General features: G+C 40.2%; 1 long non-coding RNA gene across 1 annotated transcript; it reads right to left on the bottom strand.

Annotated features, from left to right (window-relative positions):
* Nucleotides 1-11305: 11305 nt before the first annotated feature.
* On the bottom strand, nt 11306-23469 carry LOC143441910 (uncharacterized). The gene is made up of 4 exons (XR_013109662.1): nt 22901-23469; nt 21033-21092; nt 12311-12392; nt 11306-11422 (listed from the first exon to the last, which is right to left on the bottom strand). It is a non-coding gene; the product is annotated as an uncharacterized LOC143441910 (long non-coding RNA).
* Nucleotides 23470-27151: the final 3682 nt, after the last annotated feature.

Here is a 27151-nt window from a genome sequence, read left to right as displayed (position 1 = left end):
CCTTCATTTTTGTCTGTAGTTTGTCTGGGATCACAGAGGAAAGTTATCATCAGCCTTTCCCCCTGAGATTTTTTGAATTCCAAAAAGAGCAAAACCTCTCAGGAATTGATATCCTCCAAATGAGGACAACTTTTCATAAGGGTGAGGATGTCCCCAGAATAGAAGTGGTCATCTTATAGGAAAGGACTGGCCTCCTGGGCAATGAACAGATACTACTTAAAAGATCGCCTTTGATAATCACGTTGAAAGACGGAGGTAAGATTCAGTGTTGGACAGGACCAAACTTTGACCCTTGCCCTTTCTTTTAATACAAACCTCATGTCAGTATTTGGACACAGATTAAATGTCACTGGACCACTTTATTTGTTCTTTCCAATGTGGCCACATTGCAAAACATCTTAGTTTTTCTACGTTTTGCCACTGTTTATATGTTTAATGGACATATCAGCATGGGAGGCCAAGGAGATTAATTAAGGGACCACTGGAGTCCGGGCTATATGCTAAAAACCTTGATGACACTGTGTGTTTGAGGAGATAAAAATGTTAATATTAATTTGAATATTTGTGTACATGTATCAAACATTATCTCATCCTCTAGAAATACATAAAGTGTTAGTTTAAAGGAACAAAATAAAACAAAAACTTTCCCCCAAAAAACTTGTTGTTCTTCCCTTTAAGTTGAGATAATAATTGAGTATAATACTAACAATTTTTTTCATTCTATTTAGAAACCAGAAGTATCCATACTATTGTTGTAATATACTTGATTAGTTAAGCTCATTTGTGTCTCTATTTATTTATGTTTAGTTGCAACATATCCAGATTGTGATTTTTTTTCACAGATCTCACACATGTAGTGTAAGCTTAGGTTTTTTAAAGTCTACTTTAATTAGAGTTCTTTAATGCTTTCAACCTCTGTTCTAGCCCACCAACCAAAAGCAGGGGGGAAAGATGGCTAACAGGACAAAGAAGATTGTGGCCCTGTTTAGAGGTAGTTCTTTGAGGTGATTCTGATCTTTGTTGTCAGGATATCAGCAGTCTAATAGCAAACACCAAACACAAATCAGTAGCAGTGTCTTGATCCAGCAGAAACCCAGAGGCTCCACAGAGTCACAGGAATACCAGGAGAAGGTCTTTGGTGCTTTTTGAAGACCAGCAGCAATGCAAAAGCATCCTTTCTCTCTGTGTGGTTCTACTTATACTCTTTCCAAACATCACACACCCTATCAAGTGTCTGCTCCAGCAAAACATCCTCTCATGTAGCAGCTTCCAGAAAAACATCATGTGACACACTGAGTTTAAAAAAAAAAAAAACAGAAATTTCCACTTCAATGTATATTTTGGCATTCTGGCATTCATTCTTAAGTGCCTTGTTCTTTCCTGTTCAAATAACGACTTTATGAAGCAGTCTGCCATCTGTAAGCAGATTCTCATGAGTTGAAATGTTTAAATCTGTCCTTAAAACATGAACAAGAAGACAACAACAAATAGCTCTGCTATAATTTTAGCATCCAAATACTTCAAAACTATTGGCTGTGAAATCCCACAAAAAGCCCATCCATCCTAAATTACTAAATCTAAAAGAAGCAAAAGCTAACAGGTCAAACAAACCATCTCTGAAATGCACCCAATCCCCATATGTTACTATCAAGTGTCCGTTTCTACCCTAAGACTCTTAAACCACACAAGAGAAATGTACTTGGGAGGCTTTCAGTTACATTTAGAAAATTCAGAAGAGCTTTCCAGAGTTATAGTTGGAATAAGTTTTGTTTTATTACTTTGGGGAATAGTTGAGAAAAGGAAATAGGAATTTTCTGACCTTTTCCACTATCAGCTGGCTCCCAAGAACATTGTACTTTCTTGTCAAGTTTTCTGTAGACATTGAAGGTGGGCTACAGAGTGTACAGGGGTCAAAATAGACAAACTCCTCTTCTTACTTTGATAACTCAATGATTTCTCCTTCTTCAAACTTTCCCTCTGTCTGCAAGTTGATACAAAGCTATGAAACACAGTTACCAGTGGTCGTTACAAATTGTTATGTCATATCTTGGGCCTTTAGAAAATTTAACTTTGTTCGATTTTAGATTCTTACCCTTAAAATAAACTGTATTACCTTTTATAGTTTACAAATCAAAGTGTATGTCTCAGGGTTTTCATAAAGTTTCATGCTTTTGTCAAATCAATTCCCCATAGTTCTGGATACCATTGTGAGCATAAAAGTCTCCAGGTTTGTCTTGAGAAATTGGAAATTTTCACTCAGCCCATGTTGCCACAATCATTCATCAGTTTCAGAAAGAATCAGCCGATCCTACTGGTAGAACATTTGCTGTCCACGTTGCTACAGTGTCTTCTATTCCTTAATTTTTCCCAACTGCAAAGACATGTTGGTTGCCAGCAACAAGGGTGAAAAAGTGAAAACTTTGTAGATTATAGATGTGTGGACAGAGAGAGCCAAAGACACAGCAAACATGAGAGGAATGCAAAGCCAGTGAGGTCTTAAAAGGCATGTTGTAGACTAAGCTGCCCAAAGAACAACACAGGGTTAGGAATGCAGATTCTACTTGCCAGCAATTATATTCCTTGAAACTGATCTTTTGTGAGAGAGATGCCTGCATTCTGGATGAAGGCTTCAAATTCCATCAGCCTGGGTCACATAATGAATACTTCTCTCCTAACAGGTATTGGGACTAAATTTCCCAATTTCTTCGAGCCTGTCTCCAACTGTGACCTGTTGAAGCTCGTGATCCTGTTCCTGCTGTTTCATATCCATAGTCTGCCTTATCTATCACAGACTCTCCCAGTGAAATTTAATTTCACAAATGTATACTGTACCCCTGGGAAATGATGAGGTACCTTTTAGGTCACTTGCTAACTGCCATGCCCTGTTGTTGTAGCCATTCTGAATTACTGTTGGATAAAAATCTACCACATCTCCCTTCCTACTTGCCAAAGGAACATCAATTTTTTGCTTAGATAATTTGACCTCTTCCAGAAGGCCATGTGTTTTCTTAATAAAATCATGGTAATCTCATTCTTCCTGCCAACAGTATGTATAATGTATTTCTGATTAAGGAGTCATGGAAGGGAATCTACTGGAACCCTTGGGGAGGGATATTCATAATTATAGACACAGAAAAAGAGGCGACTTTATACTGTGTTATTTCAATTATGATACAGGGCATATCCTGTTCCTGAGGACAAACACATACCCTGAAGAATGCATTGCTGAAAAGTAGAATGTCTCTCATTCTTCCATGATACCGCTAAGGAACTGAGCTAAACAACTCACAACACATACATACACACACACTCACACGCATGCATACACACATATACACTCACACACACTCACACACACACTCACATTCACACTCACATGCAAGCACACACACATAGACACACACACTCACATTCACACTCATATGCTTGCACACGCATGCACACACTCACACGCAAGTACACACACGTATACACTCACACACTCACATTCACACTCACATGCTTGCACACACATGCACACACTCACACGCAAGCACACACACATACACTCACACACACTCACATTCACACTCACATGTTTGCACACATGCATGCACACGCTCACATGCAAGCACACACACATATATGCTCACATACTCACATTCACACTCACATGCTTGCACACACACACATGCACACACTCACATGCAGCACACACTCACACACACTCACACACACTCACATGCTTGCATATATATATGGCTGATGTAGATATAGAACCATCTACAATCCACAAATGAAAGAAAACATGCAGTATTGATCTTTCCAAATCTGGCTTATTTCACTTAATGTGATGATCTCCAGTTGCACTCATTTTCCAGCAAATGACATAATTTAATTCTCTGTTGCTGAATAAAGCTCCATTGTACACACATATTACATTTTCTTCATTCATATTTTGGTAGACACCTAGGTTTTTGCATAATTTAAATAATATTTTAATAAACATGGATATGTTTCTTTGAATGTATATCCAGAAATAGCACATCTTCATCACATGGCCATTCTATTTCTAGTTTTTGGAATGGTTTTCATAGTGGCTAGATAAATTTACAGGCTCACCATGAGTGGACTCAAATTCTATTTCCCCCACGTAGTTGCCAGCATTTCTTGTTTCTTTTCTTAAAACTGACATTCTGACCGGGATGAGTTTTAATCTGAATGTAGGTTTAGTCTTCATTTCTCTGCTAGCTAAGGATGTTAAAATTTTTCATATGTTTATTAACTATCTGCATTTCATATCCTGAGAAATGTCTGTTCATTTCATTAACCCAGTCATTGGTTCAATAGCTAGGCTTCTTGGTATTTAGTTGTATAAGTTCTTTATATAGTAGATACTAATCCTTTTTCTGATACATGGCTATGAAAATTTTCCTCTCATCTGAATACTGTCTTTTGATCTAATTATTATTTCATTTGTTGCATAGAAACTCAAGAATGGAAAGCAAGTAATAACTCTACCCAGCTTTGAGAGCTATGAACTATAACAATGACCAGCATGACCCAGTCGCCGTAAAGGTACGGTGGTGGCACTGTTGTCTGGGTGATAACCAGTAGCTGTCTGACTAAATGGAAGGCCAGCCTGCTGAACAGAAGAGAAACCCAGCAAGCTAGCAAGGTCTAGTGAGGTCTTGTGTCTTAGAGAAAAACCACCACCACTTCTCTACTCCAGCATAACTCATAACCATATTCTAAATATTTACGTTATGACCACAGGTAAGAGCCACTCTCAACCTTTGTCAAGGAAGCTTCTCTTTACAGAAGTCAGAGGCCATTACAGAAAACCACAACTGGCCAACATACAGAGAACAAGTAACCATGCTAACTGTAACACAAACATGTTATCCACCTGTGAGTATAGGTTTCCCAAGGAAAAATGCCTCCTGTAAATGGAAACTTTTAATACAATATAAAATCTTTTTTTCTTTATTTTAAAGTAGGCAATAATAAATTTTCCTTTGCTGTAGATTTGTCTAAACAGGTCAGAAAAAGAGACAAGAGCAAGAGGTTGTTCTCAGAAGTTACCTATAGTTCAGCTAGACCCTTTAAAATTAAAAAAAAAAAAATCTTATTTTAATTTTAGTATCTCCTTTAAAGTCACAAATAGTTTTCAGAGCTATTTTTTAATTACTAATTTTATCATTTCTCTTTTTAAGATTATTTTCCCATTATAGCAGGCTACACAATTTTGACTTAGTTAGAAAAAAAAAAAAAAGGAAGCTGAAGGGTTTTAGTTAATAAGCCACTTTGGAGACACTAATGTTCTCTATTAAGGGAAGAAACATCAAGTTAACTTTAGCTGGATTTTCGCTTTTGCTTTTCAACTTGTATTGAAACATAACAAACATTAACAAACTAAACAAACAAAACACCCAAATACCTTTTCCCCAAACCCCCTGCTTGCATAACATATGGAAGAAGGTCCTTGGGGTGGGGAGGGAGAGCAGCAGCAGCTTAAGGACCCAAAACGCCTTCAGGGGTCTAAAAGCGAACAAACAACAAACTGAATGCCAGAAAATGAAATATTCCCATAGCCAACAAACAAAATAGATACCTAAAACAAACACTTAGGAACAAAAAAACAAACAAAAAGAACATGTACCAAATAAAATCCTTAAACAAGCAGTTCAGAATAAACAAGTGGACCCTTAACTTGCCAAAATCCTCCTGAGGAGATGACGCCAGGTGGCGAGCCAGCTCCCGTGGGTCCATGCTGCCATCTTGCTTCTATCCAGGTTATTACTCTGGTAAAAGTGGATCCTTCCCAGCACTGCACTTTGAGATCTTCATTGTTGACACAAAGACGATTCTCATATCAAAGGGGATAAGTTGTAATTTATTCTGAGCGGCCATGGCCCAAGAACACAGATTTAGCTTTTGCCCAGATTCATGTTCCAAAGTGGAAGAAGTTTCATGCAACTTTTACAGTAACAAAACAATGAAAATCATAAGTCAAGGCGCTTTTCTATAATATATTGGCAGAAACATTAGGTGGACAGATTAAACAGCGTGGGAAAGGCCCTGCCACCAGCCTCAGACACTGTGTGACACTCTTAGCCTGTTGATTGCTGGGCTAAGTGTTTGCATTCCAAAAGATTTGCCTTGATTGTCACAGAGGTGTTAGCTCCTACATACACAGAGGAAGGAAATGAATGGCTCTTAAGAGGGCTAAAGATATCCCAAGATGGCTGGGTTCTGGACTTGGAACTGTCCACAGTCATGGAAGTTCTAATTGCTTAGCCAGCCTTTCAGAGGTTCAAAGGAAAGTGCAGCTGTTTCCCAAGAACTTTCATCCACAGATGAAACCCAGAATCAATCACAACCAAGATGAGAATCAATCACAACCAAGAGACAGTTGCTTATTACATTTTCTCAAACAATAGCAACTTAATTGTCGCATAGCGTCTGCCAAGGAAAACCATCTCTTTTGCACTTGTGGATGTCAATTATTTCCTAAAAATCACAAACTAAAAGTATTTATCTTCCAGTTGATATCAATGCTTTACCACTAATCTCCTTCTGGCCTTTGCCTTTTGCTACACGCTTTAATAATAATCTGTGGTATCAGATTTTAAAAATGAGGCTATTTGATTAAAGTATTTTTAATATGTGTAATTCTGAGGTTCATCAGAGGTGAGCTGACATGCATTTTGGTTTCTTTATCTACTAACATCAAAGTATCTTGTGCACATTTCATCTTCTTGTTAGGTTAGATTAAAGGCTCACATTTGTTTTTAAGTCATGGTGTTATAAAAAGGACAGAATAGAAATTACAAAAATAGACACTAAGGAAAATATACAAACAATAAAAATTACCTCACTTTTTCTGTTTTTGTGTATTTGTTTACAAAAAAAAAAAAAATGTCTAAATGGGTCTTAGAAACCACAGAGGAAGAATCCATGACCACATCATTCTTATGTCTTTCATGCCTCCCAAAACAGTAACATAGGAATGACACTACCACCATTGACTTCCAGCTATAGATGGACCCTCTCCCCCACTGGCCAGATTATCTACAGACTTTGTGAGATGAAGCAACTTATGCCTTCTCCTTTCACTAGATGGAAACTTATCTGGGTAAGGTCTCATCCTGTTCCCATTGTTCCAGTACAGAGAAGAAGGCCCCTGCTTAATGTTAGTAATCCCTTCCATAGCCTGTCTTCAGCACACTCCTTGCCTGGAACCTTAGGCTTCCTAGGCTTGTTTTCTCCACAAACCATACATTTTGTCTTTCTTTCTGCCCCACACACTCTTTTTTAGTTGTAGACCTAAATTAGAGCTATCAAATAAGGACTGTAAGCCAAGTGAACCCTTTCCTACTGGAGTTGATTTGATCAGAGTGTTCTGTAACCCTAATAGAAAGTAAACTAAGACAAATTGGTATCATGAGTGGGGTACTGCTATGATGTATCTCAGTTGCAGTGGGGACCCCAGCATACTGGCAATGCTAGAACCATGTGATCACTACCAAGGGACAGTTTAGAGTGGAACCAGCCTGAGCCTACAAGATTCTGATTCAGTGCCTGCCTCTGGGCTCCCGGCTTGGGTTCCTACCCTGACTTCCCTGACTGTGATGTGAAGGTGTAAGTCAAATAAACCCTTTCCTCCCCAAGTTGGTTTTGTCAGAGTGTTCTATCACAGCCACAGACAGTGGCCTAAGACATTTTACTTCCTTGATGGCCTTGTGCCACACCACTGTCTTCCAGGATCCTATTAAAATGTCCTGTTAATCTCAGCTTACAGCATTCAATTGCCTTTCTAGTCCAAAAATTTCAAAGTCTTCTACATTACTCTAAAAAATAACAGGAGCGAGTTCTTCACAGAAACACCATAGGTCTAGTGCCAACTTCTATGTTAGTTATTTTTGTTGTTGTGATAAATTACCATGACCAGAAACAACTTATAAAATAAACAGTGCCAGGAACCAGGGGCCAAGTGTTCAAATAAATGAGGCTATGGGAGGAATACTTTTCATTCTAAGTACTACGGCATTCCTGGGGTATGTTCACTTCGTGCTCCTTACCTATATGCTTACAAGCAGTGTATTTGGTCATATTATGGTTATAATTTTAGTTTGTTGGGCAACTGCCACACTGATTTCTATAGGTGCTTCACTAGTTCACATTCCCCGTAGCAGTCTAAAGATCCCTGCTTCCTTATATCCTTGCCAGCATTTGTTACTTACGTTGTTGTTGTTGTTGTTGTTGTTGTTGTTGTTGTTGTTGTTGTTGGTTTGTAGGTAATTGTGGCTCGAGATGCAGGGTTCCTCATGCCAGGCTGTGGGTAGTTGGCTGGGAATGCAGGGTGTCCCTCTATGGAGAAGTTTGGCATGGCTGCTGTGGCTCCACGGTTCCTCACCACGCGGTCCCAATGACACGAGAAAGTCCATGGGTTTTTACAGGCTTTAATGTCATGGCGGATGGTGGATGGATCTGGATGCAACCCCCCAAAACCCAGGCCAGACCTGAGTTAAATAGGGAGGGAGAGAGGGGGGAGGGGCTGGGGAAGAATGTTTAGTTGGCTCCACCCTCTGGCCTTCAGGAACCACATTAGTATGTAAATCTCTCTAGGGCCTGAGGCCTGTTCCTCATGACTATTAGCCATAGACCTCTCTGTCTGTGGGAGTGGTTGTTGGAGAGCTGAAGCTAAATGAAAAGAAGGAGAGCCTGGGAGCAGAGCTGAACTGCCATCCAATAAGGTTCCGGGGTTCCAAGCTCTTGGTCGACCAAGCACCCAGCTGCTTCTCACAGCCCACCGCCCCACAGTTGTTGTTGTTTTATAATAGCTATTCTGACCGGGGTAACATATCAGAATCTCTGAATAATTTTTATTAGAGTTATTAAAGATGCTAAAGAATTATTTTCATGTTTTTTGATCACTTGCTCATTAACGTTTGAGAACTCTCTATTCACAATGATTCATCAAACCATTAATGATTTGTCTGATTATTATAGAGAAAACAAATGTTTTCTCTCATTCTGTAGACTGTAGAGAGAATCTCTCGCGTACTGTTTGGAAATATCACATGTCAACAAGAAGCTGATGGCCTATGAGCCGGGGCTGGAATTAGAAGGCGGGAGCTCTGATAGGGAGAGAGGAATTCTGGGATAGAGTCAGGAGCAGGAAGACATTCACCCTGAACTCTGAGGAGAGAGATACTTGAAACTAGAAGAGGTAACCAGTCATGTGGAACTCATAGAAAAGAAGAAATGGTTAATTAAGTTAGTAGCTAGTCAGGGAATAAGCCCAAACTTATGGCTTAAGCTTTTATTCATAAATAATAAGTCTCAGAGCTGTTATTTGGGGAACTGGGGTATGAGTGGGAAAGTCCACAGTTAGAGTAGACTGTCCCTTAACTCAATTAATTGCTTCATTTGCCATATAGAAGGTCTTTAAATATAAGCAATTCTGTTTGTTAATTCTCGGTTTCAGTTCCCAAGCAGAAAACCCTTTCCCATATTTATATTTTAAGGTGTCCTATTTTCTCAGATGACAAACTTATTTCCTGTTCTTGTCTGTTTGTTCTAAGTGCTTCCCTTAGCTGGATAGCTATTTCTTTCATTAGAACTAGGAAATTTTCCACTATGGCTTTATTGGGTATATTTGCTATGTCTTTATTTTGAACTTCTCAGCCTATTATACCCAATGAGTAATAAATTGGCTCTTAAAAATGGAACCCTATAGATATCATATATTCTATGTGTACTTTTTATTATTTTACCTGCCACTGCTTGAATGTTCTAAGTAACTGACTTTCTAGCCGTCCACTGAAGTATTTTCAGTTTTATACTACTTACTGTAATATCTGCTATACGTCTGCCACATATAGATTTTTATTATGTTGAGGTCATGTTTCTTCTACTCCTAATTTCTTCAGGACTTTGAGCATGGAGGGATAGTGAACCTTTGTCGAAGACTTTTCCACCCACTGAGAGGATCACAGCATTTCTGTCCTTAAGCTCATGCTGTATATTACATTTGATGACTTGCTGGACAATCCTTGCATCCCTGGAATGAAATTGATTTTTTCATGGGATACAATCTTCTACATCTGTTCGTAACTTTAGTGTGGAGGATCCTTCAGAGACATTTCTTTTTCCATCTATGCTCCTCGGGGTTGTCAGGTTACAGTGGTTATAATTTTTTATTTTTGTTTTTTTTTTAAGGCTTTAATAACAGTGGAAAGCATTCACAACATAATAGATTGATTGGGTGTTAGCTTTGTATCTTTAGATATGTGTGTTTCATTTGGGAAACCCACAGAGGTCAGGAAGTTAGTAAGGGACAATGTGGGCATCTTTCAAGGGAGGGAAGAAAGAACATAGTAATATAAAGAGGAGAAAGAGAATAATGGAGTAAGATAGTTAAACAGGGTTGAAAACAGGGTAACAGGCTATCTCGGAGGAAATACAGGGAGGGATACCTCCCACTAAGGACCTTCTGAATAATTATAGGAAAAACTACTACTTCAGAAGCTTCCTAAAACCATGTGCTGTCCATATGTAAAAACTTTTAGGTAGAGTTACCCTATAACGGGCCACCACCCTGTTAGACATCACAGGCTAAAAAATAAAAACCAAATACCAGGGATGGATTATCTCTTTTGGTGTTGTTGGCCACTGAAGTTTCATAGACCCCCAAATACTGCAGGCTTTTGTCACTGTTCTCAGTTGCCCTGCATAATTCGATGGTAAGACCATTGAATTTTGAACTGTTGGACCTACTGCATATTTGAGTCATATTTGAGCTGGACAAATCCAGCTGATACTGACCTGGAAGCTTCATCCCTACTAACTAGCTTTCACAGTGTTAAAAGATACCAGGCAAGCTATTGGAGGAGAAAAGTAACCTGCAATCTCACCAGGCTGTGAACCTCACAAACTGCAATTATTGGACTGGCAAGATACACTCACTGGTTGCACTAGAGGCATGGGAGTCACCCACCATGTTCTGATGGGACTAAAGCCAACTTCACAAGATGGAAGTCATTTTTAGTAACATTATTGGAGTCAAGAACATGTTGCTAGACTGGTCATGGGATTACTTACACTACTGTTCTACTAAAGGGACTTGGCTTTAAATAGAGTCTCAATGACTTCTTGTTACACCTATAGATTAGTGTATCTCTCAATCCTCATTTGAGAAGGTTCTTTTTACAGTATATGATGACTGTATAGCTCAGAGGCCCACAAATGGCCAATGTACAGAGAACAAGAGACTCCAGAGTGCTCAGCTTTAAATGGGACATCTGTAACACACCTCTTCTTCCTCCTCCTCCTCTTCCTCCTCCTCCTCTTCCTCCTCCTCCTCTTCTTTCTTCTTCTCCTCCTTCTCCCAAGGCCCAGGGTATTTGTTGAAGAGAAGGCAGGAAGGCTGTAAGAGCTAGAAATGATGGACAACTATAAGGGAATGTTTTGTGGACACTACAGAGTAGTTTCACATGTGAACTCACAGCAGTTGTGACAGCGTGCAGAACACACAGGCAAGCCTAAGCCAGACAAATCCCAGCATAGAGAGGGAGGTAGGTGATCACAAGATTTCACTCACTGCTGGGGAGTTACTGTTAATTCACAGCTGCTTGGAAAGGAAGCATTGGTTTTCTTTCAGGCTGTGTCCCCTGGGAAGTGGAGCATGCTCTAGGGTGTGGGCATATACACAAGCACATATGAGTAACATAAATTGCACTCAGTGTTTTTTGGGTTTTTGGCCTTTGGGGGGTGTGAGGGAGTTGTAATCAAGACACAAAGTTGGGTAGATATAGGTAAAGGGTGCTAGTTAGTTTTGTGTCAATGACACAAGTTAGAGTCATTTAAGAGGGACACTCATTTGAGAAAATATCTCTACCAAATTGGTCTGAGGGGAAGCCTGTGGTCACTGTTCTAGTGCCACCTCTGGGCTAGTGGGCCTGAGCACTACAAGAAAGCAGTCTGAGCAAGCCATGATGAGCAAGCCAGTAAGCAGCACTCCTCCATGGCTTCCAATTCAGTTCCTGCCTTCAGGTTCCTGTCCTTCTTGAATTCCTGCCCTAACTTCCCTCAAGGATGGACTGTTACCCAGAAGTGCAAGCTGAAATAAACCCTCTCCTCCCCAAGTTGTTCTTGGCTGTGGTGTTTTACCACAACGTAGAAACCATAACTAAGAGAGGGGTGGACCTTGAGAAACTGGAAGAGGGAGGTGACTATGATCAAAATACAATGTGTGAAATTCTTAAAGAATTCATCCTTATTAAAGAGAGCAATATATAATATCAAGTCAATGTTTACAGCTCACATGTGACTTGTCTTCTTTGGATTGTTTTTCCATCTCTCTGTGTCTTGGCAGTTGACTCTTGTGTTAACTCACTATATCAGACCTTGAGAAGAAATTGAAAAAGATCTGCAATTATAGTGCATGAAGATGTGGTACACAGGAGTGCCGACGCCCTCCCAAAAATCTGCTCCACAATTCCTGCTGTCCCAGCTGAAGCTAGGGAATATAGCAGTAGTCTGTTATACACACACGAGGGTGGCTTCCTAATGCTTAGCATTAAATCACAGAGGACGGGAGAGAACCTAAAGGGTGTGAATACTCAGCTCATTTTTGTTTCCCCACAGTGAGATGCTTTGAAAAGAATCAAAGGAGAAAGAATTAGTCTATGACTGTCTTAACTTATTTCTGTAAGCTCTGATTTAGGGTGGATTTGAGTACATTGCAATGATAAGACAATTATAGAATTATTATTATACAAGAAGCAAAAAGGAAAGTAGAGAGGTTGAAGGGGGAAAATATGACAAATGAAGACAAATGAACGTAGTCCTGAGTTTCTCTCCTGTCAACACTAGTACTTTAATTCCCACCCATGACTCAAATAAAGAAGAAATAACTTTATTTTTTCAGACCTGGCCAGAAAAGAAGTAGGCATTAAATAAACTCATGAGTTCCATTGACAGTTTTATTATCAGCGTATTGGTGGAAGAAATTTGCTTTTCTTCAGGAAGCAATAATTGTGTCTAATGCCCCTTTTAAAAGCAACAACAACAAAGCATCATATTAGAAATGAGAAAAGCAGCATTTCAGCTATTTCTAGGCCAGTAGGTTTCATTGTTTTATCTCACATAAGAATAGACAAGGGTCTAAGTTTTCTTTTCAAGTTAAGTTGTTGTCAGACATATGGATGTGGTTAGAAATGTAAGAAATGAACCTAGAAATATAAGGGTTTCATATGGAAAGATGAAAAAGGATGAAGTATTGTCTGCACTGTCATATACATGAAATAGTTTCAAGATGCAGACGAGGGTTGTGATTAGCTAAGAGAATGTCATAGAGTCACAACCTATTGTTCAATAGTTTTAATGATAGTTTTTACGTCAAGCATTTTTCAAAGATAACATAAATGAAAATATAATGGTTCGGGTGAATAAAATTTCTACTGTATAGGCAAATACAAAAATGGGCTTAGGGGCTAGAGAGAACTCATAACTTAAGAGCGCTGTGTGCAATTATTAAGAGCAGAGTTCAGAGCTAGCACCCATGTAACTCTACCTCCAAGGGATCCAGAACTCTCTTCTAGTCTCCGTGCACTCATGGGAGCACACTGGCACGCACATAGGAATGGCTATGCACACGGAGAGATACATAAGTAAAACGAGTCTGTTTGAAAAATGATAGTTTTCAAGAAAAAGAATAAACAAACACATGTGCAACAGTGTGTCATCCTTTGTAGAGAAATTGAGAGAAAACGCAGGCAGAACAAAAGAGGAAATTGAATGTTGTGTCCTATGTAAGTCTAGTCGGTTCTCCCTTGTGAGCAACCATACTCTGCAGCACACATTGAGAGTAAGGGGCTGACCCGATTCTTCATAACTAGAATAACTTTCAGGAGATACAGCAACTGTTTCTGGGTGAAGATAAAGGAAAAATTTAAAAAGGAGAACCAAGAATGCTTGGAGATTTTTCCAATTCCTGCTACAGTTAAAATTCTGCCGTGTATCAAAAGAGAGAGCATAGATATGGGGTACAGAAAAAAAATCGTTCTCAGTAAACACCCTAGCTGCAAAGAAGAAGAGGAAGAAGAAGAAGAAGAAGAAGAAGAAGAAGAAGAAGAAGAAGAAGAAGAAGAAGAAGAAGAAGAAGAAGAAGAAGAGGAGGAGGAGGAGGAGGAGGAGGAGGAAGAGGAGGAGGAGGAAGAGGAGGAAGAGGAAGAGGAAGAAGAGGAAGAAGAGGAAGAAGAGGAAGAAGAAGAAGAGAAAAAGGAGAGCGTATTTGACCATTATATTTATGTTAGTCTCCACCTGAGGCTAAAAGTCTAAACTGTTTCTTATCTTGAAATAATTGAAAGCATCTATAGAAGCATTCATCATAAGCTTTTGAGTATAAACGTAGTCATACTTACTAAAAAAACTTCTTTTATTGTATATTCAGGAATAGTGTTCTAGAATTTTTTATTTATTTATTTATTTTATATACATGAGTAAACTGTAGCTGTCTTCAGACACACCAGAAGAGGGTATTGGATCCCATTACAGATAGTTGTGAGCCACCATGTCATTACTGGGAATTGAACTCAGGACCTCTAGGAAAAGCAGTCAGTGCCCTTAACCGCTGAGCCGACTCTCCAGCCTCCAAGGGCTTTTGTTCTAACTCAGGATTTTAGAAAGAAACTGAAGAAAACCTTTAAGTAGTTTTCATATAGAAAATGAATGAAACTTACTGGTAAGTTTGTTGTCAGTGACCAATGTTAAGTCCCTTCAGTTCTTTAAAGTGAAGGCCTTTGGAAAGATTCTTCTGTGGACTTACTGTTTCTTTACTTCGAGTTTTTGTTTGTTTTGTTTTTATTGTACATGAGATTTACTGATGTTTGGAAGGATGTTCTATGTACTTAATAAAACATTTAGTTTTAAGCCATCAGTTTCTACTTTTACACAATGCTACATTACATCCTCATGTCTAGGATAGCTTAAATATTTATTATGTACTCAGTAAACGATTAATTATAACTTCATATTCCATTCATAGTTTTGGGTATAGTTTCACTAGCAAGAACTTATTAGAAGTTATTGTGATAATCTTGCTTGAATTGTTTTGTGGCCTAGGGAGATGACTTACTGGAAAAAAATCTCGTGCAAGTATGTAGACCTGAGTTCTAATTCCCAAACCCACATAAAGTCCTGACACAGTAGTGCACATCTGCAGTCTATTAAAGTCTGGATACAGTAGTGTGCATCTGCAGTCTCAATAAAGTCCTGACTCAGTAGTGCCCATCTGCAGTCTCATTGCTCCTTGGGCAAAATGAGAGTTGGAAATAAAAACATTCTCCAAACCTCACAAGCCAGCTGGCTTGCTGTGTGCACTGGTGAACTACAAGGAGAAACCCAGATTTCAAAGTGGAGGGTAAGGACCAACCCCTGAGATTGGCCTATGAGCTCCACACCTGTGCTGTGGCAAGTGCACACCTGCACTCATAAGTATAAATGTGCACAGATACACATACAAACACACACACATACATTCACACACACATACACACACACACATATACACACACATACATACACACATACATACACACACATATATACACACATACACACACATACATACACACACATACACACAGAGACACACACACATATACACACATACACACACAGAGACACACACACATATACACACATACACACACAGAGACACACACACATATACACACACATACATATAGACACACATACAGTTTTTAATAAAAGTCCTTACGATTCTCATAGGAAATAAAGATATCAAGAATAGAATGTGCCATGTTAAAAATCAGGCTTACACACACAAAGGACTTTGTATCAAAGTTAAAAATATCTGTAGGATGTGAAAGTCATAGTCAGCACCGTGCTCCTCTGTTTTAATTTTAAAGAAAGAAAAGGTAGACACTTAGAATAAGAGCCAATTGACTGGTGGCTGGAGAAGAACCAGTGTCTGCATGGACTTCTAATAGAGCTGGATGTTAGGAGGAAAACTGGAGGTATGCAAGGTCCGTCACTTGACAGCTTAAAATAAGGAAAGATAAAGTCCACTTAGTGTTAAAAGTATCTTTCTCCAAGTACAGTAGAAAAGTATGAAAATGCTCCAAAATCACACTTAAGTTTGCCTGAGGACAGAGAGGTGGCTCAGTGGTTAAGAACCTTGCTCTTCTTCCAAATGACCAGAGTTTAGGTCCCAGCACACACATGGCTCATAATCACCTGTAACTTCAGGGGATCCAATGCCCTCTTCTGGCCTTCAAGGGTACTACACATATGGCATACACCCACACAGACATACACATTCTTGAATCTTTAAAAAATTAGTACTTGGATACTTGACTTCAATAAGCAACCTTTAAACTGCACTGAGTGTCTCCTCATCTGTTTCATTGTAATAGTCCTCGAGTATACTTTGTTTTTTTTTTTTTAACAAACTTTTCTTAAGAGTCTGTTTTGCACTCTCAGTACCAAGTAATAGGATGAAATTAAAAGATAAATATGACTGGTCCCTTCCGGTCTGGGCCAGAGCACTGAGCAGATCTTGGGTGGCAGCTCTGCCCCCAACCTCCAAGAACCCAGAGGAAGCAGGGATCCCAGGCGCTCTAACTTGGACAGTGTCTTAGAAACTAGTTCTCAGATCTGAGGCCTGGATCAGACCTCTGCCAGGTCTGCTGCTGTGTGGACCCCGGATTCCACCTGAGACATACTGGAAGGTCCACTCAATCCAGAGCCACAGAGGAACAACTGAACTCACAGCGTCAGACAACATATCCTGAGATATTCTAGAGGAGACACTGCACCCAGAACAGCAGACACCTAGCTGGACTACTACCTTGGAGGCACCATATCCTGAGGCATCCTAGAGGTACCACTGTAATCAGTGCAGCTGGAAAAGATCAAAGAGATATCTGGACCCCTAGGAGATCAGACACAAGCTAGATAACTGGAAAGACAGGCTTCAGTCAGAGACAGCAAGTACAGGCAGCACTAGAGTTAACCAGATGGCAAAAGGCAAGAGCAAGAACATAAGCAACAGAAACCAAAGTTACCTGACATCATCAGAACCCAGCTCCCCCATCAGAGCAAGCCCTGAACACCCCATCACACCAGAAAAGCAGGAATCAGAATTAAAATCACTTCTCATGATGATGATAGACAGCTTTAAGAAAGACATAAATAACACTCCCAAAGAACTTAAGGAGAGCACTGGTAGACAGATAGAAACCCTTAAAGAGGAAACACAAAAATCCTTTAAGGAATTGCAAGAAAATGCAATCAAACGGGAAAAGGAATTAAACAGAACCATGCAGGATCTAAAAATGGAAGTAGAAACAATAAAGAAATCACAAAGGGACAATACCTTGGAGATAGAAAACCTAAAAAAAAAAAAAGATCAGGAGTCATAGACACAAGTATCACCAACAGAATACAAGAGATGGAAGAGAGAATCTCATGTGCAGAAGATACCATGGAAAACATTGACACAACTGTCAAAGAAAATGCAAAATACAAAAAGCTACTAACCCAAAATATGCAAGAAATCCAAGACACAATGTGAAGGCCAAACCTAAGGATAATAGGTATAGATAAGGGGGAAGACACCCAACTTAAAGGACCAGTAAATATCCTCAACAAAATTATAGAGGAAAACTTCCCTAACCTAAAGAAAGAGATGTCGATAAATATACAAGAAGCTTACAGAACTCCAAATAGTTTAGACCAGAAAAGAAATACTTCCCACCATATAATAGTCAAAACATCAAATGTACAAAACAAAGAAAAAAATACTAAAAGCAGTAAGGGAAAAAGGCAAAGTAACATATAGAGGCAGACCTATAAGAATTACACCAGACTTCTCACCAGAGACCATAAAAGCCAGAAGATCCTGGACCGATATCATACAGACCCTAAGAGAACACAAATGCCAGCCCAGATTACTATACCCAGCAAAACTCTCAATCATTATTGATGGAGAAACCAAAATATTCCATGACAAATCCAAATTTACACAGTATCTCAACACAAATCCAGCACTTCAAAGAATAATTGGTGGAAAACTCCAACACAAGGAGGGGAAACTACAACCTAGAAAAAGCAAGAAAGTAATCTTCCAAAAACCCCAAAAGAAGATAGTTACACAAACATATCTCCACAGATGTTAGCCCAAAAGCTTGGATTATCGAAGACTCAACCCACAGACCACATGAAGCTCATGAAGAAGGAAGACCAAGAGGGGATGCCTCAGTTCTACTTAGAACGAGAAATAAAAATGCTCAAGGGAGCAAATAGGGAAACAAAACATGGAACAGAAACTGAAGGAGGGGCCATCAGGAGACCATTCCACCTGGGTATTCACCCCATGTACAGCCACCTAAGATAAACACTGTTGTGGATGGCTGGAAGTGCATAATGTGAGGAACATGATATAGCTGTCTCCTTAGAGGTCTGCCAAAGACTAACACACTCAGAGGACAATGTTCACAATTAACCACTGATATGATCAGGGGTTTCCCAATGGAGAACTTAGTGAGGGGACTGAAGGAGCAGAAAGGGTTAGTGACCCCAGGTGGAAAGCAACAATACCAAACAACCAGAGCCCCCCAGGGTCTAAACCACCAGCCTGGGAACACATAGGGAGGGACCCAAGACTCCAGAGGTATATGTAGGGGAGGATGGCCTTGTCGGACATAGGTGGGAGAGGAGTTTCTTGGTCCCATAAAAAAAAAAAATGAACACACAGTGGGGGTGGTGGGGAATGTGAGGGCGGGGAGGGGATAGTAAGGGGGGTTAGGTGCAGTCACTGCCTCATAGAAACATGAGGAGGGGGATGGGATAGGAGGTTTCTGGGTGGTGGGAGGAAGTAGGGTAAGGGGATAAAATCTGAAACGTAAATACTACAACCAATTTTAACAAGCGAAAAAAAAAAGTCTTCAGAACCAACATCTTTAAAAAAAAAAATGTCAGCCCCCTGGGGGTGGGAAGTTGTTTTTTTTTTTTCTTGATACTAAAACTTGTTCTGAGAATTGTATATTGCAGAATATACAGCCTTGGTGTATCTACTCATCAAGCATACTGAGCAGACCTGCCCAAACCTCCGATGTCCTGGAATTCCATCTGGATTCAGTGAAGACACAGCATCAGAGGCTTATCAACTTACTCTTCCCCCCACCCCTCTTCTAAAATCTCAACGCCCTTAATCAGCTTGAAGAAGTTAAAGAAGAGTCAGCGCCCCTATTCCCTGAGCTTGGGGACTAATGTGGTTAATAATGGTCTGTCTTTCTAGGGAAAAGTAGTGGTTTTGTTGGAACAGGGGGGATTAGCTAGGACTTATTGCATAGCCATAACCTATTGGTAGAAATCTGTATAATTATTATCAAGATGAAGTTATAATTTCTTAAATGGTACAAAATTTACTTTGATTTCAAATTTAAGGTTTTCATTGGTATGAGCCTCTTATTAATATAAAAATGAGATGAATATTGATACTCTCATGGGCATTGTGCCTGTATAACACATTTAGGAATACAATGCCTAGACCCAGCCCTTTTTTAACTTTTTTAACTGATTTGGGACGGTTAACCTATGAGTTAAGGGACTATAGCAAATTCATGGTTTTGAGTTTATTGTTAGGGTGTTTTCCATATTTTATTTAGAAATAGCTGAGAGGAGTGAACAGACAACAGTCCAGGTTACCTTACATGGATAGTTAGTTTTCAAAACATCAGAAGTCCACAGAACTGACGCTACAAATATTTATATATTAATGTTCATTTTGATTAGAGACCTGTCTGCTCCTGACAGCTTCCTGTCGTGGATTCTAAGAAGAAATTGAGCATCCTTGGGGTTACTCCAGTTGTGCGGTGACAGCCACTAGGCAAGAATTGCCTCTCTCCATCTACAGACAAATTACTGTCCAGAAAAGGACACACTTGCAGAATAGTCGACTGATTATATCTGCCTAGACATAGTAATCAGCCCTTAATAATCCTGCATTACTAAGGTCTGTCAGATGATTCTGGGCCAGAAGGCTGAAGATTTGATGCTCCAATGTTTGGTAGTATAGGGGCTTTTCAGGTGTTCAGAGGTCTCTATAAATTGGCTAAGTTTTAGAAGCTATGCTTAGTGCTTCCCATAACTTCAGTTAACTCAGTCATTCTGGATTTCTGATGGGGTTGAAGACCTATAGTCTCATAACCAATCCTGGCTATTTACTTTGAGAGAAAAGATCGGAGTAGATGGTTTTCAGCTGACATTCACTCTAAAGCCAAAAAGCCAGGATCAAAAGTAAGTGTTTTAGTTAGAAGAGATGACAGAGGTTCTGGTTAGTCAACAGAATGATGGACTGGGTATTAGGACTATCTTGTACCTCACTGGTACAATTAGGAATAAGTATGCTCTAATTGTATTTTGAGAGAAAAGTTCTACTTTAACAGGAAGAGTGATATGTAGGAGGAGCTAAGTGGGAAGGATACTGAGAGGAAGAGATGGAACAAGGAGAGAAGATGAAGAAGAGGAGAAGCTAGGTGATGAGAGAGAGAAAGAGAGAGGGGGCATGGAGGCAGATGTTCACATGTCTCCACCAGTCAAAGATAGTTTTTATATCTAGGTTGGGTATTGGGTTACGCTTCTGATTGAGCATTACCAAACTTATAAATCCTTTGATTAACATTTTTAAAAAATCATATAAAAGCAAAAAGGAAAGGGGGGGCATGGGACAGGGGTGTTCTAGGGAGGGGAAATGTGGAGAGGGGATGGCATCTTAAATGTAAATAAAATATAAAAAGAAAAGAAAAAAAGGAAAAAAAGATAAATATGAGACCTTTGTCCCCATGGAAAAACCATTTAATTAAAGATACTTTATAATTCTGAGCTATACTTCTACAATTATTTTGGTCTCAGCACTCATTTACACTTAAAAGTAATTGAAGGTCCCAAAAAATGTTTGTTAGTATAGCATATAGTTATCTGTATGCATTATAGTAGAATCAAAACAGAAAGCTTACAGAGTAACCGTGCATTCCTTCAATGAGATGAGAGTCTTATCCTGATGTAGCTTCTATACACTTTGGAGAAAATGAGAATGGAAAAGACAAATAAATTCTATGAATTTTAGAGAAAATCTTCTTGACTTTGTAGAGTCTCTGAAGTTGCAGATTCTCATACCTGTCAATCAATAAATGAACAGGGGTTTTTGAAACTATGGTACACATACATTCAAAAGCCCATGGAATATAGAAGAGAGTGATTGTTTAAATTCCCTAATGCTAATATTGTCCATTGTGCTATGTGACAAACACTGGTCTCCAATTGAGTCTAATTTCTAAAACAAGCAAGTGAAACAATGCTATCTCAGTTGCTGAATAGCCCATCTCACAAAATGAAAACACTCCTTTGCCACCTAGTGGCAATGTATTGTAATTACAGAGTGAGCATCTGGAGAGTTATAGTTTAAAAGTATTTGACTGCCAAATCTACCTCCAAGCACTGGAGAATACACTTCTGGTGTGTGCCAACCTGATGCTAGATAGTCACAAACAACCCCAAAGGGGTGGGGGATTGGAATGCAATCTTATTTTAAAGAATTAATAATTTTTAGGTTTTATAAGTTTGAATTTAATCAAAGTCCAGTATTTTCAGGCAGCAAAAAAATAAAGAGTCTTCTTTGTTTGTTTCCCCCTAAAATATTTTCTTTCCCTGTAGTAAAACTGACATGGAGAGCTTCCAACTTCTACCACACTTGACTTTTGTTGGTGCTATATAAGGGTGCTGGGAACCTGCCCTACAAGACGCCAATTCACTCTCCACGCTGGCAAACTACTAAGGAAGCACACGTCACTGCACACAAGGCCTGGACTTCCGGAGGGAGAAAGCTGGGGCATATTAGTGGACCAGAAGGAACTTTGGTCCTAAGATACATGTGACACTACAGAGTCTGCTAATGTATTCCCCCTTCTCAGCTTCAAACCTCACGTCATCGTCACAATTTCCCACTAGACAGAAAAGTCTTTAATCATTGATTGTGGTAGTCTGTGCCTTTGTTAATGAATAAAGTAATAACCGGTATGCTACATACAGATTCAGCATTCTTCATAATGAGTGGTATGATACAGCAGAGCAGTGTGTTGTAGTAACATTCAATCCCAGCCAGGAGTTTCTTCCCTGCCTTTGATCACTCAGTTCCCAAATAAAAAACACAAAAGGTATATAGATAGAGATAGAGATAGAGATAGAGATAGAGATAGAGAGAGAGAGAGAGAGAGAGAGAGAGAGAGAGAGATATTAAGCCTTAGACAGCATGAGAGCTGGGCAGCTATCTACCCTCTAAGCTATTAGAATCTACTTTCCTATCAATAACCCCAAGTTATTACTTGCTACGTTCCATCAGGGCTGCTCTTAACTCCGATTGGCCAGCCCTCACAACTTATCTACCTCATGGTGTCTTCTCCTCGCTCCACCTTGTCTCTTCTTCGTGATCCTGCCTCAGACCCCAAGCCTGGGAACCGAAGCCCCGCCCACCTCTCTTCTGCCCAGCTACTGGATATAGGCATCTTTATTTACCAGTCACGGATAACTTGGAGGGGGGGAGCAAGTTTACATAGCATCACTTATGTCCACATGAGCATCTTCTCATCCCTGGGGTCAACCAGGGCCAGTATTTAGCATCACAACACATAGCAACAGACCACACCTCAACACAGTGTTTCTCAGAGTAAGTAAAGACTTCTAAATATAGGTAAAGATAATTTTAAAGCAACCAGCTTTCTTGACCCTTCATTTCCGTTTATTTCCCACTGTGTTAACCATGCAGAATAAAACCATGTTTAAAAGTCCAAGCACTACTTTGTAAAACACATAGAAGTTCTTATTTCACCTTTGATCTCACCAAGATACACTTCCCAAAGGGTTGATATAGCTGTGTGCATGACGGGGAGTAAACATGTCTGTCTTCAGCTCCTGTCGCTCCCAGCTCTACGTAATGTTGAGCTTACATGCTATGGAAAGAAAACAGGGATATTCACCCCTGTAAGAATGTGGTGTGACTCGAGCAGAGGTTTCCCAGGCCTGGTGCTGGTGTCTATGGCTATGGTGGGAAACATTATTACCCAAGTTAACCAATATACATTCACATGCATACAACACACACACACAGAGAGAGAGAGAGAGAGAGAGAGAGAGAGAGAGAGAGAGAGAGAGACACACACACCCAGACACAGAGCAAAAGAGAAAGAGCAAGAGAGAGAGACAGAGACATACAGACACACACACAGACAGAGAGAGAGCTACACACATACAGACACACACAAACATACACACAGACAGACACACACACACAGAGACACACAAACACACAGAGATATACACACAAACACACCGGGTAATTTTTTTTTACTGAAAATAGATTTTTTTCATATAATATATTCTGGATATTGTTTACCCTCCGTCAACTCCTCCTAGAGTCTCCCCACCCACCGAAATCCACACCCTTTCTTGCTCTCTCTTTTTAGAAAATTAACAGGCATCTAAAATTACATAAATAAACAAATTAAAAACATACCATAATAAGTCGAAACAAACAAATAAACAAAACATAGCCAAATAAAGCACAAGAAACATGTACAGACACTGAGACACACACACAATGTCACGCACAGAAATCCCATAAACACACAAAACCGGCACCACATTATATAAGCGGAAGACCAACAGGACTTTAAAATGCCAAAGCATCACTGTCATTGTTTTTTATAGAAAAACCTCTAAAATACCACTGAGTTCGTTTTGTGTTTTCCACCCACTGCTGGGCACGGGGTCTGCCCTTAGTATGGTCTGTATTTGGGTTTCCCATAGGTCCATGACTTATCTGGCCTCAGGTTCCTGGTCTCCCCATGCAGCATCAGGTGTGGGTTCCATCTGATGGAGTGGGCTTTAAATCTGATCAGATAGTTGTTGGTTAAGCCCAGACCCTTTATATGACTTTTGAACCAGTGTATCTTGCAGCCAGGTCACCATTGTAGATTTCAGGATTTGTAGCTGGGTTGATGTTTACCTTTCTCCTTCGATAGCAAACAGAGTACCTTCCAGTACCATGGATACTAATCTCTGTACGGTTGAAGGCTCTGGGTCCACTAGCTCGACCTCTCCGTGTTCAGAGGTTGTGTAGGTGAAGGGAGCTCCAGCAGTAGGGCCTTGTTGTAAGTCTGTAGAGAGAAACCAATAGCCTTGGCAGTGTCCTGGGTTCTTTGGGAATTCCATGAGGCCTCTTTAGCCAAAAACTCCATTATTTGGTGATTCCAATTAAGATTATTGATCTTAGCCATTCCAACAGGTGGAAGATGAAATCTCAAAGTAGTTTGCTTCTGCACTTCCCTGATGACTAAGGATGTTGAATGTTTCTTTAAGCATCTATTTGGGGCTGGCTTACAGTTTCAGAGATTTAGTCCATCATCATCATGGTGTGGTGCTTTGCTGCATGCATGCAGACATGACAACTGGGAGTTATATATCAAGATCAGAAGGCAACGGGGAGAGAGAGACACACTGGGGCTGGCTTGAGCTTTTGAAACCCCAAAGCCCACCCCCAGTGACACACTTCCTCCAACAACACCACACCTCCTAATCCCTCTCAAGTAGTGCCACTGTCTAATGACCAAACATTTATGTATATGAGCCTATGGGGATCATTCTTATTCAAACCACCACATTCCATTTCCTAACCCTCGTAGGCTCCTAGCCATATCATAAAACAGCAAAACCTGTTCAGTCCAACTTCAAAAATCCCCATAGTCTGTAACAGTCTCAACACTGTTTAAAGGTCCATAGTTCAAAGTCTCTTCTGAGATTCAAGGCAATCTCTTAACCGCAACACTCTGTAAAACCAAAATCAAATCCCTTCAGATCTCCAACTCCTTTCAGCTGTTGACTGCAACACAAGTCTCTCTCTTAGGCCGGATACACTCCCAACCTGTACCTTTTCTTGCAGGTATCCCCTGACGCTGGCATCTCCAATGTCTTGGGGTATACTGATTGGTTTTGTGTGTCAACTTGACGCAAGCTAGAGTCATCAGAGAAGAAGGAAACTCAGTTGAGGAAAGGCCTCCATGAGATCCAGGTGTGGAGCATTTTCTCAATTAGTGACCAATGGGAAAGGGTCCAGGCCATTGTGGGTGGTACCATCCCTGGGCTGATGGTCCTGGGTTTTATAAGAAAGCAGTCAGAGCAAGCCATGTGAAGCAAGACAGTAAGCAGCACCCCTTCATGGCCTTTGCATAAGCTTTTACCCCCAGCTTCCAGCCCTGCTTGGGTACCTATCCTGACAGCGATATGTAAGTGTAAACCAAATAAATTCTTTCCTTCCCAACTTGCTTTTTGGCTTTTCACTGTAGCAATAGAAACCCTAAGACACAGGGTCTCTAAGGCCATCTAGGCTTCACCATCACAATGGCACACAATGGCCTCTCTAGGCTACCACACAGGGACACCCCTGACACATGCCTGGCCTCCGCAGCTTTCCTTAGTTTCAGAGGGAGATCCCATAGTCCCCTTCCTCTATCCTTCTAAAGCCAGAGCCACGTGGCTGAAGCTGCCAAGTTCTACAGCTTGTTGGAGCTGGAGCACGGCCTCCTTGTTCAATTACATCCTTACCAGCTTTCTGTTTGTAATGGTTTCCTTCTCTGCTTGTGTATTTCTTTAATTTCCTTTCACACACTGGAAGCTTTTCTGGGTGGGGTCTTGCCATAAGGTCACCACTCCCTGTATCCATTTGGAAGCAGACTTTTCTTTAAACTTGTTGTTGTTGTTGTTGTTTTGTTTTGTTTTGTTTTGTTTTTCGAGACAGGGTTTCTCTGTGTAGTCCTGGCTGTCCTGGAACTCACTCTGTAGACCAGACTGGCCTCGAACTCAGAAATCTGCCTGCCTCTGTCTCCTAAATGCTGGGATTAAAGGTGTGCGCCACCACTGCCCGTCTTCTTTCAACTTTTTATCTTCTTGAGCACTAGATGTAGCTCTGCTGTACTTCCTGGTGTTCATTTTCTCCTCAAACTGTACGTTTTATATTTTTTCCTTGCTCAGCTTGCTCCTTTTCATCATAGATCTGTGTACGATTAGCAGAGTCGATACCTGAGTGCTTGAAATCTCCTTTGCCAATGCCGTCAATCCAAAACTCAGCCTCAGGTAGATTTTTTTTCCTGTGGTGCTTATTAATAATTCTCTCCCCTGAAGCTTCTTGAACAGGGCTATCATGATCTGCCTTGCCCTCAGCACCACTATCTTCCATGTTCCTATGAGGATGGCCCATTAAGCCCTGTGTAAAGCATTCAAATGCTTTCCTAATCCAAAAATCCCAGAGTCCACATTCTACCAACAAGCAGCATAGTCACATCTGTCACAATATCCCAGCCCTCAATACCAACTTCTGTCTTAGTCACTGTTCTATTGCTGTGACAAGACACCATAACCACAGCAACTTTTATAAACATAAGCATTTAATTGGGGCTTGCTTTCAGTCTATTCTCATCATGTCGGGGAGCGTGGTGGTATGCATGCAGACATGGTAGCTGAAACTTCTGCATCTGGATATAAAGGCATCAGGGAAAGAGAGACCAGGCCTGGCTTGAGCTTCTGAAAGCCTCAAAGCCCACCCCCAGTGACACACTTCCTCCAACAAGGCCACACCTCTCTAATCCCTCTCAAGTATTGCCACTCTCTAAGGACCAAGAATTCAAGGATATGAGGCTACGGTGGCCATCCCTGTTCAAACTACCACAAAGTCTTTCACTTGCTTAGTTAGAGCTACCTCAAGATATAGTTGATATTGTGAAAGGTGTTGTTTCCCTGATTTCCTTCTCCATCTGTCATCTCCATAGAGAAAGGCTACTGGGTTTTGTGTTACTTTAGTGACCTGTTACTTTGTTGAAAGTCTTCATCGGTTGTACAAGTTTCCTGGTGTAGTTTTTAGGATCTTTGATGTACATGCTCATATCTGCAAACAAAGATGCTTCAACTTCTTCATTTCCTATTTGTAACCCCTTGACACCTTTCATTTGTCTTGCTGCTCTAGCTAAGACTTCAAGTACCATACTGAACAGGTATGAAGAGAGTGGGCAACATTGTCTTGTTCCTGACG

This window comes from Arvicanthis niloticus, chromosome 4, assembly GCF_011762505.2.
Source record: "Arvicanthis niloticus isolate mArvNil1 chromosome 4, mArvNil1.pat.X, whole genome shotgun sequence".
In the NCBI taxonomy this organism is placed as follows: domain Eukaryota; kingdom Metazoa; phylum Chordata; class Mammalia; order Rodentia; family Muridae; genus Arvicanthis; species Arvicanthis niloticus.
This window is presented reverse-complemented; position numbering and strand designations above follow the sequence as displayed.